General features: G+C 42.9%; 1 protein-coding gene across 5 annotated transcripts in view; it reads left to right on the forward strand.

Moving 5' to 3' along the window:
- The first annotated feature begins 7,036 nt into the window (after positions 1–7,036).
- PACSIN3 (protein kinase C and casein kinase substrate in neurons 3) overlaps positions 7,037–19,094 on the forward strand; it is a 39,283-nt gene continuing 27,225 nt past the window's right edge. For 2 of the 5 annotated variants that reach the window (XM_060263066.1, XM_060263068.1), the window contains exon 1: positions 7,037–7,088. The gene's annotated coding sequence lies outside the window, so the exon portion shown is untranslated. Of the gene's footprint in view, positions 7,089–7,357; positions 7,381–7,556; positions 7,643–19,094 lie in introns of those variants that run through there. The other 3 variants (XM_060263064.1, XM_060263069.1, XM_060263065.1) reach the window with 2 other exon arrangements.

Consider the following 19,094-nt stretch of genomic DNA (forward strand, 5'->3'; position numbering starts at 1 on the left):
CATTGTTCAAAAGTGAAATTGGTCTGTAATTTTTCACATTTGTAACATCTCTTTCTTCTTTAGGTATCAAAGAAATAACAGCTTCTTTCCATGTATTTGGTACCTTCCCTTTGACTCTTATTACATTCATCAGCTTCTGTAATTTTGGTATTAATTCATCTTTAAACATTTTAAAATACTTGGCTGTATAACCGTCTGGCCCGGGAGCTTTATCATTTTTCATCACGTTGATTGCTGCCTCAATTTCTATTTTTTCAATTGGGTCATTCAAAATTTTTCTCATATTCTCAGTTAATGGCTCAATTTTTATTTTCTGTAGATATTCATCTATCTTTTTTCTCTTTACTTCAGCACCTTTAAACAGCTTGGCATAATACTTAAAAAATTCTCTTTTTATTCCCTCTTGAGTAACTACGTCTCTTTCATCTATCACAATTCTATTAATTATTTTATTTTCCCTCTTTTTTTTCAGCTGCCACGCCAAGTATTTCCCCATCTTATTTGCTCCTTCAAACGATTTTTGCTGGAGCCTTTTCAAATTCCATTCTACTTCTTTGTTTAATAAATGTCTTAGTTGAGTTTGCAATATTGAAATTTCCCTTAGAATTTTCTTTTTCCCTGGTCTTTTCCTCAGCTCTCTTTCTTTTTTCTTTATTTCATTTTGAATATCCAGTAGTTGTTTTTCTTTTTCCCTTTTATCTTTATTGTTCAAAGTAATCAGCAACCCTCTCATTACTGCTTTATAAGCATCCCAGACCGTCTGAAAATCGATATCTTCTTTATCATTCACTTGGAAAAATTCTTTAGTTTCTTTTCCTAGGAAAGTCACTGTTTCTTTGTTCTGTAGCAAGTCTTCATTCAATCTCCATCTTCTCAATCTTTTGGACAGTTTTGTAATCCACATTATTGGGTTATGGTCAGTGCCAATTTTAGGCAAAATCTCTATCTTTCTTGTTATGAGGCCTAAATCTCTGGTTCCCCATAGCATGTCAATTCTAGAAAATGTCTTATGTCTTGCAGAAAAAAAAGTATAGTCCCGCACTTCAGGGTTAAACTTTCTCCATATGTCCTCCAAATTTTCCTGTTTTACTAATTCAAAAAAAGACTTTGGCAATTTTCCTTCTTTTCCACTATTTTTTTTCCCTCCGGATCTATCCAATGAGTTCTCAACTGTTCCATTAAAATCTCCCATTAAGAGTATTTGATCGTAGGTCAACTCATCTAGTTGTTGTGTAATGTCTTTAAAAAAAACATCTTTTGCACCATTAGGTGCATATAGTCCCAATAACAGCGTTTTTTTCCCATTTGATGTTATTTCCACTGCTACAAATCTTCCATCCTTATCTTTAAATACCAATTTTGGCTCCAGGTCTTGTTTAATATAAAAAACTACTCCCCTTTTTTTCTGGTCAGCTAACGAAAAAAATTCCCTTCCCAATTGTTTGTTCCATAAAAATTTATAATCCTTTTGTTTAATGTGGACTTCTTGCAAACAAATTATATTACAATTTTGCTTTTTAATCCAATGAAAAGTTGCCCTTCTTTTTTGTGGTGAATTTAGTCCATTAACATTCCAAAACAATAGTTTGTAATCCATCATGGTGCAAATTCTTTATTTTCTTCAAAAAATCTCCTCAGTTCTCGGGCATTTGTGATCGTGACTCTCTTCCCCTGAAGTTCAAAGCTCACACCCTCGGGGATTATCCATCTATACCTTGTGCCATTGTCTTTCAATTTTTCTGTCAACTTTTTATATGTTCTCCTGTCATTTATCACTTCTTTCGGTAGCTCCTTCATAATTCTCACTCTGCTACCTCTTACTATCAATGATTGTTCAAAGTTTCTCTTCATAATCCTTCCCACCATTTCCTTTGTCATGAATCTTACAACCACATCTCTTGGTAAGTTATTTTTTTTGGCATATAACGAGTTGACTCTATACATGTGATCATACATGCTTTTAGTCTTATCAGGGTCTTCTTCTAAGAATTCTGCGATTATGTTTGTTATATATCCTTTCAAATCATCATTCTCTTCCTCAGGTACTCCTCTCAAACGTAGCTGATTTTCCATTAATTTGCAGTCGTGAATCGTCACTTTTTCTTGTACTTTCAGCAAGGTGGTATCATGTGTTTTAACTTTCTCCTCCACCTCCTGTACTTTCTTGTCTATTTTCCCAATTTGGTTTTTGAGGTCATCCACTTCTTTTTTAATCACTGTAGTAAGTTCTTCCTTCAACTCTTCCATCATTTTCTTAACTCCTTTCATAATCCTGGCTTCCATAGCCTCCATTTGGTCTTGCATTTTTTCTAATGAAAGGGCTCTTGTTCGGAGCTGCCTGGGCTCTGACATTTAAGCAAAGAGCAAGGGGGATGCAATTAAAATACCAAAAATTTCCGTCGCACAATTTGCAAGTTTGACTACCAAGTTCAGAAGGTCTAAATTTTCTCTCTCAATTAAACTTTGTTCTGTTTTCTTCTGAGCTTCCCAGGCCCAGATATAAATTTTTGAAGAATTTTTCCCCTTTAAAAAAATGACGAAATTTTTGACCTCACCAATTTAAAATCTGACAGTCAGGTTCAATAGAGCAGGGCTTGCCCTTTCCAGCAAGCCCAATTTCGCTGGTTTCTGAGCCCCCAAAGCAAAGATATTTAACAAAAAAGTCTTTTAAAAATCCAAAATGGCGGCCGCGATTTTTTCTCCTTTTAAAGATTTTTTTTCCCCTTTTAAAATCACCCCAGGAGCCCACCAATAATGTAGTCAATAGTTCTTATCTTCTTACCCTTTTCCCTGTCGTTTCTGTCACTTTTTAAAGTCCCAAATCTTTTTAAAACGATGTTTTAAATTGGACCTCCCAGCAATGGCTGCCGATGTTTCTCTATGATGTAGAGTAGGCTTTTTTCTTTACTGCTTCCTGTCTCTGTCACCTTCAACCTTATAGATTGCTTGACGCACTTCCTGTCTTGCTCAGTAGAGTTAGAGGACTGTTCCAGTATATTCCTGCGCAGTATGGTTGTTTACATTCCACAAATCGTAAGTAGACACAACAATGATTTCTCTTCAATTTTTAGCAGTTTTTAACACTGTCTTTTATGTCAAAATAGTCCAAACTTCACCCTTCCCTTCTTCTACTTGCAAGTTTTATATTTTCCCCTTATTTCCACCTTTAAAACGTCTCTTTAGTCTGTAAATAGCTCCGGAGTGAAAGAAGAGTTTCTGTACCTTTTTTCCTCTGTTTATCCAAGTTCCACTGGTCTTCCAAGACTTTAGTTGTTTAAAAATGTCCCAGAAGGTTAGGATCGTGACGAGCTTATGCCAAATCAATGGCTCTGAGAGATCTTGCAGACGATAATTTTGCAAACTTCTGAGACTCCTCAAAGCCTCAAAGGACCCTTCTCCAAAGCTCCTTTTCAGCCAAGGTAAATCTCTTCTAAAGTTTTTAGTGCAAGTCTTGGACCTTTCTCTCACTGAGAAAGGTAGGCAGTGGGCTTTGGTTTGCCCTCCACTACCCCGAACAAGACCTTCAGCTTGCTCCCGTTACGAGAGACAACTCAGCTCGCCATTTTCCTCCCCGGAAGTCAGAATTATTAATATATCTAATTCCCAACTGTGCCCTCTATGTGCAGATACTTATTTCCGCAGATAGGGGGCACATGGAAGGTAAAGAGATTTTTCTGCAGACTTGGACTCCCCAGGTTTGTAGAAAAATCTGAAAACTTAAATAAAGACATGGGGGGGTTAAATCCCCCCAAATCATAGAATCATAGAGTTCGAGGATACCTCCAGGGTCATCTAGTCCAACCCCCTGCACAATGCAGGAAACTCACAAATACCTCCCCCCACACCCAGTGACACCTGCTTCACACCCAGAAGATAGCCAAAACAAACAAACAACAACAAAAGCCCCACCAGGATCCCTGGCCAAACTGGCCTGGAGAAAAATTGCTGCCTGACCCCAAAGTGGTGAATCATATTCCCTGGGAAAGAGCCATGAGAACTAGGCATTGATGCAGCCCACCCTGCCCTCCTTCTCATGATCTGCCTAAGTTCACAGAGTCAGAATTGCTGTCAGATGGCCATCTAGCCTCTGTTTAAAAACCTCCAAAGAAGGAGAGCCCACGACCTTGAGGGCCACCGCCACCACCTGTTCCACCGAGGAACTGCTCTAACAGTCAGGAAGTTCTTCCTAATGCTTAGTCGAAAACTCTTCTGATTTAATTTCAACCCATTGCTTCTAGTCTGACCTTCTGGGGCAATAGAAAACAACTCCACACCATCTTCTATATTACAGCCCTTCAATACTTGACGATAGTTATGAGATCACCTTTCAGTCAACTCCTCTCCAGCCTAAACATACCCAGCTCCTTCAGCCTTTCCTCATAGGACTTGGTCTCCAAACCCCTCACCATCTTTGTTGCCCTCCTCTGGACACACGCTATCTGTGCATGCACAGACAGCACAACTTACCTGTCTGGCCTTGGACTTCCCCAAGCCGGTGAGGCTGGGAATAATGAGGCTGTGGCTCCCAATGCCACCAGGACTACAAGGGAGGCTGCTGGAGCTGTGGGGGAAGTTGACACAGCAGGAGCCTTCCCCCTATGTCAGCGGGATTGCATGGGAGACCTCCAGAGCAGCAGGGGAAGCCACCATGGTAGGGGCCCTCCCTGAAGCTGTGGAGGAAGCCACTGTGGCAGCAGCCATCCCCACTAGGGCTGCTGGCAGAAGAGAGAGTGACAGGAACGTGGGTTCCCAAGCTGCTGACAGGGGAATCCATCAGGCTGCAGAACAATGGTGGCCCCCTCAGAAGGACCTGCAGAGCCCATCCTGGCTACCTTAAAGGATACAGGGTGGAACTCCTGAAGACCTGAAGCAGGAGCTTTACAAGGGCAGGGTGCAAGCAAGGGAAAGAGGGAGGAAGGAGAGGGGAAGAGAAAGGAAAAGATAGGAGGGATTGGCTTGGGAAAAGAAAGAAATGGGAAGATCAAGGGAGAGGGAAGCAAGAAAAGGTGGGGGAATCCCCCCTCTGCAAGTTTCTTGAGGGTCCATACTTGTAGTAATATAATTGCTGAAGACAGCATATCTATAGATGGGAGTAAGACCCACTGAATTCAAGACCTGTGCATGGCTGGGATTTTGTGTAACTGGAATTGCGTATACTGAAAGCCTAATGACAGCAGCTGGAAAGGGGATTATCTAGGACAGCAGTCCCCAACCTTCTTGGTACCAGGGACCAGTTTTGTGGAAGACAATTTTTCCACGGACTGGGTGGGGGGAGGGGCAATGGAATGATACAATTGTGCACTTTATTTCTATTAGTTTGTTGTAGTGGTTAAGTGTGCAGACTCTTACCTGGGAGAGCCAGGCTTGATTCCCCACTCCTCCACTTGCAGCTGCTGGAATGGTCTTGGGTCAGCCATAGCTCTCACAGAGTTGTCCTTGAAAGGGCAGCTGCTGTAAGAGCTCTCTCAGCCTCACCTACCTCACAGGGTGTCTGTTGCCGGGGAGGAAGGAAAAGGGGATTGTGAGCCACTCTGAGACTCTGAAATTTGGAGTGGAGGGCAGGATATAAATCCAATGTATTATTATTATTATTATTATTATTATTATTATTATTATTATTATTATTATTATTATTATTATCATCATCATCACCAAATTGTAATATATAATGAACTAATTACACAACTCACAGCCCGGTTGCTAACAGGCCATGGACCAGTACCGGACCACAGCCCAGGGGTTGGGGACCCCTGCTCTAGAAGAAATGGAGCTGGAAGGAAGATACTCCTACCCCAGACCTACACACTCCGTCCATACCGATTCCCCTCCAGCTCTTGTTTAAAACACACATACTCTGCACCTCCTCCAGGAGCTGAGCCAGAGAATGTAGCTCTTGTTGAAGGCAGGAAGGTCTTTAAAAAGTGACAGGGAGAATCGTCTCTGGAGGATCCTTTTACCCAGACATGGTTTTTAGAGGCCAGGCCCATTACATGACAGCTTCCTACACAAAGGAAACAGCTTTGGAAACATGGCAAGTAGTGATACCGCGTTATGGGGCACGTGCGGCACCTCAGTCTTCTCTCCAGTCAAACCTCTCGGTTCTTTCGCCTGGGAATCACGCAACTGGGTGGCGGCGTGGGCAACGGAGCAGCAGAAAAGGTGACTCGGCTGTTCCAAGAGCCTGGTGCCAGCTGCCTCATCAAGGCACATTCCATCCCGTGCTGGTTAGTGCCCTGAATCTCGGAGAAACGCCTTTCTGAATCACTTCTCCCTCCCTTCTTTGGCAAGGAAAGGGTTGAGTCCCTCGAATATTACGTTCCAAGACTGGGCAACTGCCCCTGTGCCCTTTGTCCCGTCACACGGGGAGCTATCCGTATCCACCCACCCTAGTCGCCTGGTGCCTGCCAACTTGCTGCTCTGCTCGCCTTGCCAAATTCTTGCTGCCTAAAAAATAGTTGTCGTCAATGGAGAGTTGCTTAAAAGGTGCCGGGGTTTGCGCTTCTTTTAAAAACATGCCGGTGGTTCCTTCTTGTTCCTACATGTGGGAGGTAGGTCCTGCACAACTCTTTTGGTTCCTTTCCAGGTCGGAATCTTAGCATCGAACTAGGTTCCCGATCCGAGCCCTGGCTGTGGTTATGCTAATATCCTCCCCCCACCCCACCTCGGTGTGGCCAGCTCAGCCTCCCTGTTACTGCTGGGCAGGGCCTCACTTCATTCCCAGAGTGACAGCAGGCTAATTGGATCAAAAGCTCCCTCCCTCTGCCTGGAGGGCGCAGGAGCCTTTAGCGCTCTCGCCTCCCGACTCTCTGCTCTCACCAGGCCTTCTATGCCTGCCGACTAGCTGCAACCTCCTTGGCACTCTCCCGGGGGCTGCCAGGCCCGCCCACCAGTTGGGAGGCGGGGCAGGCCCCCTGTCTGGGAGCCCAGAAGCTTGAAATCGAGGGAGGGGCGAAGCGAAAAGGGCTGCTGTCGCAGAGACTGGGGGGAGGGAAGGGAAGGTGACGGATAGGGGCAGGGTGAGGCTGAGAGCTGGGGGTCGCCTGTTGCTTCGCCAGCGTTCTGGGACTCGAGAGCAATAACTTGGAGAAGTAAGTTTCCTAGTAACCTTTTCTCCCTGTAGGCTGCGGTGGAGCTGGACTCGTTGCTGCGTCTCTAAGACCGGGATCTTTCGCGGGGGAGGAGGGAGGTTTGCTTTGGATGAAAAGCGAGAGGGGAGGGTGCTGCTTCCTGTGTGCTGTTCCTTGGACCTGTTCCCCAGCAATCGCTAGGGCGCCTAGTTCTCTCCAGGCTTAGTTCTGAGCCCCGGCAGTTGAGCGTTTGGGAAAGGCAGAGACAGAGAGCGATTGTGCCCCTCGGGCCAGCAGCTGCAGTTTCAAGAAGGTAACGACTATGCGGGCGGGGGGTGGAGAGAATAAATTGAGCCGCGCTTCTTTTTGCTGAGGAGGACGGGATTGTGGCCAGGCAGAAGCCGGAGCTGGTTCTCAATCGCTCTCTGCTTGTTAGTCAATTACGTTCGCTGCTGCGCCTTGAAGCGCCATCAGCCTTCCGGCCTGAAGCAATTCAGTAGTGGAGCTGCGATCTTGGACTCCCACGTTGCTCTTTGCTGGCATTCCTTTCTCCGGGGCGTGTGGGCAAGTGGGAGGTAGGTAACAGCTGGGAAATGGCCACACCCATCCCGCGGTGCGTGGGGAAAAGGGACGATCTTATTCTGTCTAGTGGTGGGACAGAGATGGGCACACGGACTGCTTTGAATTTTAAAAGTTAATAACGCATTAGAGTTCTACTATGTGATGTCTCGCATCTTTATTATATAATACATAATATATACGTATATATATACATACATACTTATTTAGAACATTTTACTGCCACTTCTCCAGGAACCTGCCCTACTTGTGTCCCCTGCATGCCCTTGACTGCAAAGGAGTGTCTCTTCGGAGGTGGGGAATCCCTCTGTTGTGGAGCAAACTCGTCCAGTTAGTGTATGAGTGTGTGTGGGGGGGAGACATAAGGCTACAGAGCGCCTTTTGTAAGGGCTGGGTGGTGAACTGCTTCCTACACTGAAACTTGAGCCAGGGGGCCTGCAGGGGCAGTTTCTCTGTTAAGTAGGTTGCTTCAGCCATGAGTCCCCCATACTTCCCTTTTTAGGAACAACTGGAGCAAGCTGTTATATCTATGTTTGGAAATTATCATCTCTCCTTTATGCTTTATCTCTAATGATGTTCTGTAACTTCTAATTAGAGATGTTTAATTTTTGTAGGTAGAGAGGATGAGACTAAATATTAGTATTTTCAGTTAGTCTGGAGTTGATTGTTAAAAGGTGGATCCATATGGGTAGTCGTGTTGGTCTGAAGGAATAGAATAAAGTTAGAGTCCAGTGGCAACCTTAAGATCAACAGTACCTTGAATAAAACTTCATTGGTCTTAAAGGGCACTGGACTCAAACTTTAGTCTTTTAAAAGGGGGTAGTAATTAATGGTCTCCAGACAAAATTGTGTTTCTTGTTATTTGTCACATTTGTGGACTGGAGGAGTATTTTTTATCAAATTGCTGCTGCTTCACAATTTGATATGGACATCTAGGACATGTATTCTCAGGGAACAAGGTGGATAACATAAATAGGGAGAGGCAGTCTTGAGAATGAAGACAGTTAAGATGACCCCTGCCTCCCCAGGCTTTTTGTTTAAGGAGAGATGTAGGTGGAGAGAGATGCTGTTTCAAACTGTATTTTATACAGAAAATCAAAGTGACAATCCTTGTGCCTTTAATATTGGGAAGTATCTACTGCTCTACTATGTTGATTTGTCTGATGAGGCTTTGTGTAAAGGCCTGGTTGAGCAGCATTTCAGTTGGATTTTCATGGTTATCTAGCTCCACAGATTTTCATAATCGTAACCCTGGCAATGAAATAAATAAATTAATATGCTGTATTGGTGTTCTCATGCTGGATTCGTAATGCTAGATTCCAATATATCTGGGGAGGAAAGAACATCTGTGTTTTGTCCTTACCTGGTTGCAGAACAGGTCAGAAGCTTCTCTAAGGAAATGTCAGAGGAGCTTTGCAGACTGTACAAACCTATCAACCAGTTAAACAGCTTTTTGTGCCAGCTATGTTTTCCTTACTTGTTGCACTTAATAAGATCTATTTCTTTGAAGGGCTTGGTCAGACGGAGGAGGGAGAAAGCCACAAGCTGCTTCAAACACCACTTCTGAATTTCTCCAGATGCCTTCCCAAATTGCTAGGAGCTTGCTTGCATTGTAATGTTGAAGCATGTCCATTGTTTTTTAATGGTTACTAGTATAGACCTCAAAGAGAGCACCTTATCTTGCTTGGAAAACAGCATATGTTTCTTTGGCTGACTTTCTGCCTTCTTCACCCCCATAAAATAAAGAATTTGCAAGCTATGTCCCATAGAGTAAAATAACAATTGCTGGATTGAACTTCCTGTTTCTAGGTGTGAATTGATCTCTTGGGTGGAGCAGAAGTGGAATTCTTTCTAATGGCATTGCACAATTAGATCTGTTGTGGTTCAGAGGAGCATTTTAATCCATCAGAATTTCATAGCTGGATCTGCTGTTAGTAGACCTCTGTTGTAGTGTCCCTTTTTAAAGTCTCAAAGGCAGGCTAAATGAACCTTCCTAGTCAGGTTTCTCCTCCATCAACCCCCTCCCAACAAGAAAAGTAACTATTCAGCCTATTCATCTGAATTTGCTTCTTGTCATATGTTAGCTTCATGCACAGACTAGTGAGTTGAAGAAACACACGCGATATACAGGAGACAATGGGAGCTGTCTGACTTATTAACATTTTAGGGGGAATGGAAGTGAGTGGGGTTAGGGAGCTCTAGAGACATTACAGACATAAATTGCAATATTCATAATGTTGTTTATGAGTTGTGCATGCATATATAATTACTGCAGTCTACAAATTTAATGAAAATGGATTCTTGTATTTTCTAGGTTGCCTGTTCATGTATTATTTTATACATGTATATACCATTAATAAATGGTACTCTGTATAGATAGTTTGTACTGACTCTGAATGCATTGTCTGTTTGGCCTCTTTGTTTATAGCTGAAGATGCATATGTCTCACTGGATAAATTAGTAGGTGTTCTGCAGAGGTGAGTCATTTTGTAGGAAAACCTGAAGTGGTCTGTCTGCCCTGACCAATGAAGTACCAATTCACAACTTCAGATGGAAAAAAGTCTTATTTGCTAAAGTGTTCTGATGTGCTCCCTTCCTCCTTTGGAACTGTATACAGACCTTTTTTATTACTATTTTAATATTCTAATCATATTTTTGGTTGTGGAGATGGAAATTGCTGTCAAGCCACAGGAGACTTATGGTGACTGGGGTGGAGGGGGGTGGGTTTCAAGATAAGAGATGTTCAGAGGTGGTTTTCCATTGCCTGCCTCCACATCACAACCCTGGTGATGTGATGAGAGCCAGTCTGGTGTAACGGTTAAGAGTAGTAGACTCTTAATCTGGAGAACTGAGTTTGATTCCCCGCTCCTTCACATGCACCAGGTTATAAATCCAACTCTCCTCCTTCTCCTCCTCGGTCTCCTATCCAAATATTAGCCAGGACCAGCCCTCCTTAGCTTCCAAGATCTGACCAAGTCAAGGCATTAATATTTTTAGTTTTCTAACTATGTATTTGTCTCTACAATCCATAGGTTTCCCCTGTTACTTTGATAAGAATATATTTCTCACTGAAGTAGGCAGACTTAACTTCTCTGTAACGGTTAAATTGAAGGGTGTATTGCACACTCAGAACAATGGAACTTTAAGCTCTGTTGGTGGGAAGAAAAATTGGCAAAACTTAATGTAACAATCAGCATGTGCTGATGCATACTGCCAGTACACCCAATGCGTTCAGCTTTGGGGCAGGAGTCTGATGAAGCAATTAGTACATGAAAACTCAGTTCAGGGTGCATGAAATCATGGCACAAAGGCATGCTGGATTTGGACTAGGTATGTTCATCTCTATAGGGGTTTTGACTATGTAATCCTCCACAAACCATGCTGCACCCATAAACCACCTTCTCAATATACCAGCAGTGTGCACAACAGACTGTCAACACAATTAGTCTGCACTGAAACAGAATACAAAAACTCGTGTAAGAAGGCCAAAACAAATCTGTCTGTTCACCCAATGACTACCAGCTTCATCTGGTTTTCCATTCTCATGGAAGACAAATCCTTTTCTGCATGGAGTTTAGATCCAGGTGGGCAGCCATGTTGGTCTGAAGCAACAGACCAAAGTAGGAGTCTAGTAGCACCTGTATGGAGTTTTGTTCTGGCTGCATACATAATTTAAAAATTAAATAGATAACTTGACTATTTTTTAATTTACCGTGAGTACTCCCAAAGGAAACGTATTCTGTGTATTATCACAGACCTACAAAATTGTAACCAAGATGTGGCAAAACATTTTTCACACACTTATTTTTAAAAGTCTGTTTTCAAAAGTTGAAGAGTAGAGTGATCTTTTAACATAAATTGGCCTTCCTTGCTTTTAAAAAACATCCAACACCTTTACACTGGCATTAGGTAGAAATTAATTAGTGATGATTCTGGTGGGAGGCAAATGGAGGTGAAAATGCTGGGTGACTGATCCATATCTGATTCAAGGCTTGTGGAGGAGGTGTAATTTTGTTCAGCACTGACCGCACAATACCTCCTGGATTACTTAGCCAGTGACAGGGCCAATAATGCCAAGCTGTGTTGAACTATTAACAGTCTATCATAGGATTAATTGTTTATTGACAGAAGAATTATAAAAGTGTCTATCATAGTGCTTGTTTTAAATAGTGCTTTACTCCAGCTCTTTACAAACTCAGTAATGCTTTTACTTTAACCTATTGTAGTAATGTAGGTGAACTGCCTTAGTATATTAACAGTTCATTTATCAAGGTATTGGCATGCCTAATTTAGCACAAGTTAAGGCTGTAGCTATGTACCACAAAATATGAAATAGCAGTTTTAGGTGAATGGAGACCTTTGTAAAATATCTTAAGGAGGTTACATGGAAATCAGAGTTTTTAATTATTGGGGATTAAATTGGGATAGTATTTAGAGTCCAATGGATTATGTTAAATTAGCCTTTTTCATCAAGCACTAATTCCTTACAACATACCTCTTCAGTAACAGATTAAGATCTATCAGTCTTTAAGGTGTCACAGGACTCACCTTTGTTTTAAATTACTTTTTAGTAGGCCATTATGTTCCCCATTTTACAGATGAATGGGGGGGGTTGAACAAGAATCTGAGCTGATTGCTTACTAAGGCCTCTGAGTTTTATACTTCATAGTTTATGCTTTTAATAGGGTTGCCAAGTCCAATTCAAGAGATATCTGGGGACTTTGGGGGTGGAGCCATAAACAAAGTTGTGACGAGCACAAATGAACTCCAAAGGAATTCTGGCCATCACATTTAAGGGGCCCACATACCTTTTTAATGCCTCCCCTACATTAGAAATAATGAAGGATAGGGGCACCTTCTTTGGGGGCTCATAAAATTGGACCCCCCCGGTCCAATCTTTTTGAAACCTGGAGAGCATTTTGAGGAGACTCATCAGATGCTACGCTGAAAATTTGGTACTTCTACCTCAAACAACTTCCCCTCCAGAGCCCCAGCTACCCCAGGATTAATTCATTATACTCTATGGTCCAGCAGACATTTCCTTCCCCCACCCCTGATTACTCTGACGCTCCAGACCTGGGGATTGGCACCTCTACTCACGAGTTGCTGAACTTTCAAGTTTTTCACAGTGACACAGGGCAACCAAAGGTTACCTTCACACTATGCAAATGACCTCTGCAAGGATTGTGCAACAAATGGAGGGGCTGGGCTCCTTTCACAGCCATGTTGTTCTGCCTCCTCCCTCCCCACCCCGTTCTCCTTCAGCCTTAAAGTCACAGACACACCATCCAAAGAGGAAGGCTTTCTCAAGTAGAGACTGAAGCCTCTGGAGGGGGAAAGGCACATGATGGCTGTGGGGGCGGGGCTTCCCCTTGCCAGCCAGCTGATTGGGGGCGGAAAGGAGCCTGGGAAAGTGGGAGAACCCCCACTGGGACCTGGGGATTGGCAAGCCTAGCGTTTAACCACGTAATGTGTGCTTCAACACATCTGGTGTTTGTTTTCATTCATATTTATTTTTTGCATTCCTGGTGTCTTCATATATTCATAGCTATCTCTTAGCTTGATACATATGTAATAGCTATCAATATTTTACACATTTTTAAAAATTTATTAATACTTATGTATCAAATATTAAAAGCTGAGCACTTTATAGCATAGGAACTTTGCATCTCAGGCCTACATAAATTTGCACTTGAAGTCCACAATGGAGAATATTCTGCATGATCAGAAGTAACTGTAGGATCAAACTCCAAGTGTTTGTAGCCCTAACAGAGGCTGACCTGTAATTTTGTTTTGAGCATAGGCTGAATTAACATATGGGCATTCTGTTTCCTCCTAGAAAATCTTCCTAGAATCATATCTTCAAGTTCCTCCACACACTCCAGCTACATTCTTCAGACTGCTGTCTTCTTGAGGTGCTCTTTTATATGAGTGCCCATATGGCCACAGGCTAGCTATGTCACAGGCCTTTTCTGTATTGTGTCCAGTGCTCTGGAATGGCCTGCTAAACAGGCATGGAGGGTCTTGTCATTCAGGAAATAGTGTAAAGTGTTTCATTTCGGAGGCCATATGCTATTTTATGACAAATTCTGCTGTTTTGAATCCATGTGCTGTTTTTATCCTGTCAACGGACAGTCATTTTTGTGCCCTTGCAACTTCTTGTTGCTTATGAACCATCTTTAAAGTGATAAGGTAGGATATAAATATTTTAAATAAATAAAGTAGAACAAGATTGGATTAAATCAAGAATTCTAAAAATAGCATTGTGTGTAGCTTATCATTTAGGGTACATTCTAGCCTTGTGTCTTTATCGCCTTTAAAATTGAAGTCAAGATTATCTTGGCTTTAACAAGTTCAGTAAAATTGGCTTGTATCCTACAACTTAATTAAGCAAAGGTTGCAGTCTTCCATTGGACAGGCAATTAAGCAAAGTTTGAAGTCTTCCATTGGATAGACACTTAAATTGGAAGGAGTTTTTCCAGTTTAAGAAAGGAGACTATCCAATGGGTTTAAGAATATTTTCATGAGATGTGCAAAAAATGTGGCAGGGTGCAACTATTTTGTATACTTTTTTCAGTTCAGATGAATGTTTCTCCACTTTTACTACCTTTTTAAAAAACTGTCTATATTGTTTCATCTGGGAAGATCAATTCAAGTAAATATTTTTTAACTGCAAAGGTAAATGCTTCCATTACATTTTAAAACTTTTAACTGAGTGTATAATACTTTTTTAAAAATGTACTGATTACATGATATGCAGTTTGTCTAGTCTGTGGTTAGCAAAATTACTGCTGTAAAGGTGATTATTGTGCATGTAAGTATTCTGAAATGGTTACGCTTTCCTCTACCCCCCCTCGACTTTGAGGAATGTAGCAACTCAAAACAGAAAATAACCTATTTTGTTTTTTCTTCCATAAACTCTTTTTGCTCTTTGTTGTGGGGTTGGCTTGTTGCTGTGCATGCTTGGCAGTGTGGGCTGTGAAACAACATTGCAACTTAGCCTTGCCTATGTTGAGCTTAGAGGAGGAGTTCTCCAAGTTCTTGATAAAGAGTTGGTGATTTCCTGTGTAGTAGCAGGTGATGTGGTACAGTAAGTTCCTACACGAATGCATACATCTATATTTACCTCCTATTTTTGTCTTATCCCCTAGGCGTTTATTCTGTTTCTCTTCTTCTTTGGCTGTTGAGGATCCCTCAAAAATGTTAATTTTGCAAGCTAATGTTTGTGGCAGTTACTGCAGACTGGTGTTCTAGAAAACCAGGGGTGGCCAATGGTAGCTCTCCAGATGTTTTTTGCCTACAACTCCCATCAACCCCAGCCAGCATGGCCAATGGCTGGGGCTGATGGGAGTTGTAGGCAAAAACATCTGGAGAGCTACCATTGGCCACCCCTGTAGTAAATCATTGCAAATGTCCTAGTAAATCATATATGTTGGTAATGGTCATATAGAGTTTGATCTTTACATCTGCTCTATGTTGCCAGTATCTAAATAGAGTTGTCATGGTCATGAACTGTGATCCCAAACTAGTAACATCCTGAAAGTCATCATCTCTACTTATGTGAATGGCAACAGCCTATAGAATGCAATTGAAATGTTTTTAATAAGACTGTCAAATAGGGTTGCCAAGTCCCCAGTGTTGTCCAGCAGGGCACTTCCGCGCGCGTGATGCAATGACGTCACCCGGAAGTGACGTCATTGCGCTGGGGATATTGCTTGCGGCCACTTTAGGCATTTCCAGGAAAACTCTATGGTTTTCCCAGGCACTCTAGCCATTTGGGAGGGAAAAAACTAGAGTATTGTACCAAAGAGTTTCCCCTCTCAAATGGCTAGAGCATCCAGGAAAACCATAGTTTTCCTGGAAATGCCTAGAGTGGCCACCACATGGCATTGCCGACATGATGACATCACTTCTGGGTGATGTCATCGCACCAACAATGTTGGGGGAGGTTCCCCCTGCCAGCCCAATGTGGGCCGGTGGGTTGGGAACCTCCTGGGCGGGTGGAATCCCCACCTGGACCCGGGGCATCCCCGCCCGGACCAGGGGCTTGGCAGCCCTACTGTCAAACAAAAAAGATCTGAGCTGTGCAAACTGCAGACCAGTGTTTTGCCTCTGGAATGAAAACGTGATTCTCCTAGTGGAAATGTCTGTCCATGGCTGAGTAGGAGCAAACATGCTAGTAAAATGGAGGAGAGGAGCCACGTTTGGTGGAGTATAAATGAATTAAATACATAAATATGTGGTGCAAATTAGCCAATACAACTTTTAAAGATTGTGTATATCAAGAATGGAAATTATTATTCAAGTGAAAAACTGAGTGGCAGCTGAAAGGTTTTGGTGTAAGGAATGTTGCGTGAAGTCAATAATGATGACCTTTCCTCTTGCATAAGAATGCTAATATCTTTCCTCTTGAACCTATGTGCTCAGTGCTTTACCAAAACAGTCACTGTTATTACTTCAGTCAGTGCACCCTCCTAATGCACGTGATTGTGATATTTAATATCTTCAGTGCTTTCATGTATATAAACCTTGTTTTGCAGTTTTGGGATATCTCATAGAAGCTGCATTGCCAAGGGGCATGCATTTGGGAATGACTTCCTGTACCAAGATCCTGTCTTCTATTAGAAGTGAATGTAAATACTGTTAGGAGGAAGCTTTAGGCACCTTTCTACAATATGTGCCTTATTCTTAAGCATTATGTTGCCACAATTATTCTTTGAAAGCAAAGTGGGTTTGTCAGTGGAACAGTTTAGGGAATTACAGCATAACTTCCTCTTTAAAAAGACTGCAAAGGGTACGTTGGAAGGAAAATAAGATGGTTTCCTGCATCCTGTATCAGTTTATGTTTAGAGTCCTTCAAATAAACTTTCATTTCTTTTTAGAAATGCTTTTTTTTTTTTGCTCAAAGTAGCTTGCAATATCTATATATCCAATTCTCAGCTATCCTCTTTGCCTGCTGATACTTATTTCTGAAAATAGAGGGTACACTTTTCCCCAACAGGTTTTTCTACAGATTCAGGGGACTCCATGGATTTGCAGAAAAATTCCAAAAGTTCTTTAAAAATACATTGGGGGGGATTAAATCCCCCCAAATAAAAAGTGTTGTCTGCGCATGCACAGACAACACAACTTACCATTGAGGGCCTAGCTGCTGCTGCTCCTGCGGAGCTGACCCAAACTCAGCTGTGGCGGTGTAGAACATGGGCGCCACTCCAGACCTGGCTACAGCAGCAGGGACTACCAGGAGCAGTTCCAGAGCTGGATGTGGCAGTGGGGAATGCCAGGAGAGGCTCCAGGTCTAGTTGTGGCAGTGTGGAGCACCAGCAGAGACTCCTGGCACATCCACGACAGTGGAGAACGCCAAGTGAGACTCCAGGCCCCACTGTAGCAGACACTAGGAGCTGCTCCGGACTTGGCCTCCATTAGGAGCTGCTGCAGGCTTGGAGCTGCTCCCAGGCACTGCCACCACTGCTGAGTGGGGAGGGGGGAAGAGAAAGAAGGGGAGATTGGCTTGGGAGGGGAGTGAGAAAGGGAAAGATGGGGGATTGACTTGGGAGGAGATAGAGAAAGGGATACATGGGGAGAGAAAAGGGAGGGGGATTTGCTTGGAGAGAGAGAAAGACAAAGAAGGAGGGATTGACTTGCTGGAGGGTTGGAAAGGAAATAGGAGGGATTGGCTTGGGGAGAGAAAGAAAGGGGAAGATGCGGGGAGAGGGAAGCAAGCAGAGGTGGGGGTATTACCCTTCCTTGCAAGTTTCTTGCAGGTCCCCACTTGTATTTTTAAATGTAAAATAATGGTGTAAAACAATTACAAAAAGATTTACCTTGTCATAACAACTGACTATGTCACACAGACCATCCAGCATATAGAGGGAAAACATGAATAGTTGGTAAAAGTCTTCAGAAATAGTTTTTTGGCAGGGCCTTTTAAATACTATTAATGAAAGAGCCTTAAGGATATTCTTCAGTAGATTGAACTAGAAAACAGGAGAAGCAACTTCCTAGAGTAGAGTTTCCAGCCTCCCACTGGGGGCAGGGTTCACCACCCCGATTTTGGGGCCTGCAACCCGCCAGCACAGGATTAGCCAATAGGGGAGCCCTGCCCCTGAAGAGCTCCAGTGCATGACGTGCCTGATGTCACATGGGAAAGCTCTAGCATTTTGGTAAAAAAACTTCTCTATGGCACCATAGAGGGTTTTTTTACCAAAATGCTAGAGTGTCCTCCATGCGACACATCTGGTGTGATCACATAACTTCTGGGTGATGTCATTGCATCACATGCATTTCGCACATGTGAGCACAGTCCTCCCATCAGCAGCCAGGTAAGACTTGGTAACCCTATCCTAGAGGTACCAAACAGATCAGCCTAGCTGAAGGAGCAGACTGAAGGGCTGTTAGGATTAACTAAGCTTGTGTATGGCTGCATAGAGGGAGAAATGGCCATTCAGATGCACGTCTCCTGGGTCATGAAGGGCTTTATAGGAAAGAACCAGAGCCATGCATCCTAACATTCCACTGAGCATAGTTTGGAGCCTTAACTAAAGAGCCACTTAAACTGGAGGAATAGAGACTTGGTAAAAGTATAGCATACATGACAGTAGTCTAGGTGAGAGAGTATAGTATTGTGGCTCAATGTGTTTTCACTAGCTCGAAGGGAAGATAGCTTCCAGATAAGAGGTAACTGGGAGGGAGGGATTCTTTGCTACTGCTCCAACCTGTTTTATCAAAAGCAGTGCAAGAATCCCAACTATTTTAGAATTGTATGATATTGGTCATATAACTATCTAGGACAGGCATAGTAGTCCCTTCTAGTACATCAGCTTTGCTAACCGGTGTCACTGCCTTCTGCTTTTGAGTTCAGTAACAGTTTGGTAGTATAACGTGTGCTATTTTGTTTACTAGTGTTTGATGCATTCATAGTGGTTTTTCACCTTGTTTAATTGTGTAAAACTGTAACACATTTGGGAAGAAGTCTTGGTTGCACCCAACCTTGACCTAACCTTGATGTAGGCAAGTTATTTTTTGATGGGAGATCCTTCAAACAAGCAGGCTGCACACATGTTGTGTGAAGTGGTATGATCCGTAAAAATGTTACTACTTAGACTTGCTAAATATATAAATTAGACCTGAGAGAAATTGAGAGCATGTTTTGAGAGCATGCTTTGAAGTAGTTATGCAAGACACACTCATAGGGTTACCAATCCCCAGGTGGGGCAGGGGATCCCCTGGTTTGGAGGCCCTCCCCCCACTTCAGGGACATCAGAAAGTGGGAGGGAAATGTCTGCTGGGCACTCATTATTCCCTTTGGAGACTGATTCCCATAGGGTATAATGGAGGATTGACCCGTGGGAATCTGGGGCTCGGGGGGGGCTGTTTTTTTAGGTAGAGGCATTAAAATTTCAGCATGCTATCCAGTGCCTCTATCCAAAATACCTTCCAAGTTTCAAA

Source organism: Heteronotia binoei, chromosome 21 (assembly GCF_032191835.1).
Source record: "Heteronotia binoei isolate CCM8104 ecotype False Entrance Well chromosome 21, APGP_CSIRO_Hbin_v1, whole genome shotgun sequence".
Lineage (NCBI taxonomy): Eukaryota > Metazoa > Chordata > Lepidosauria > Squamata > Gekkonidae > Heteronotia > Heteronotia binoei.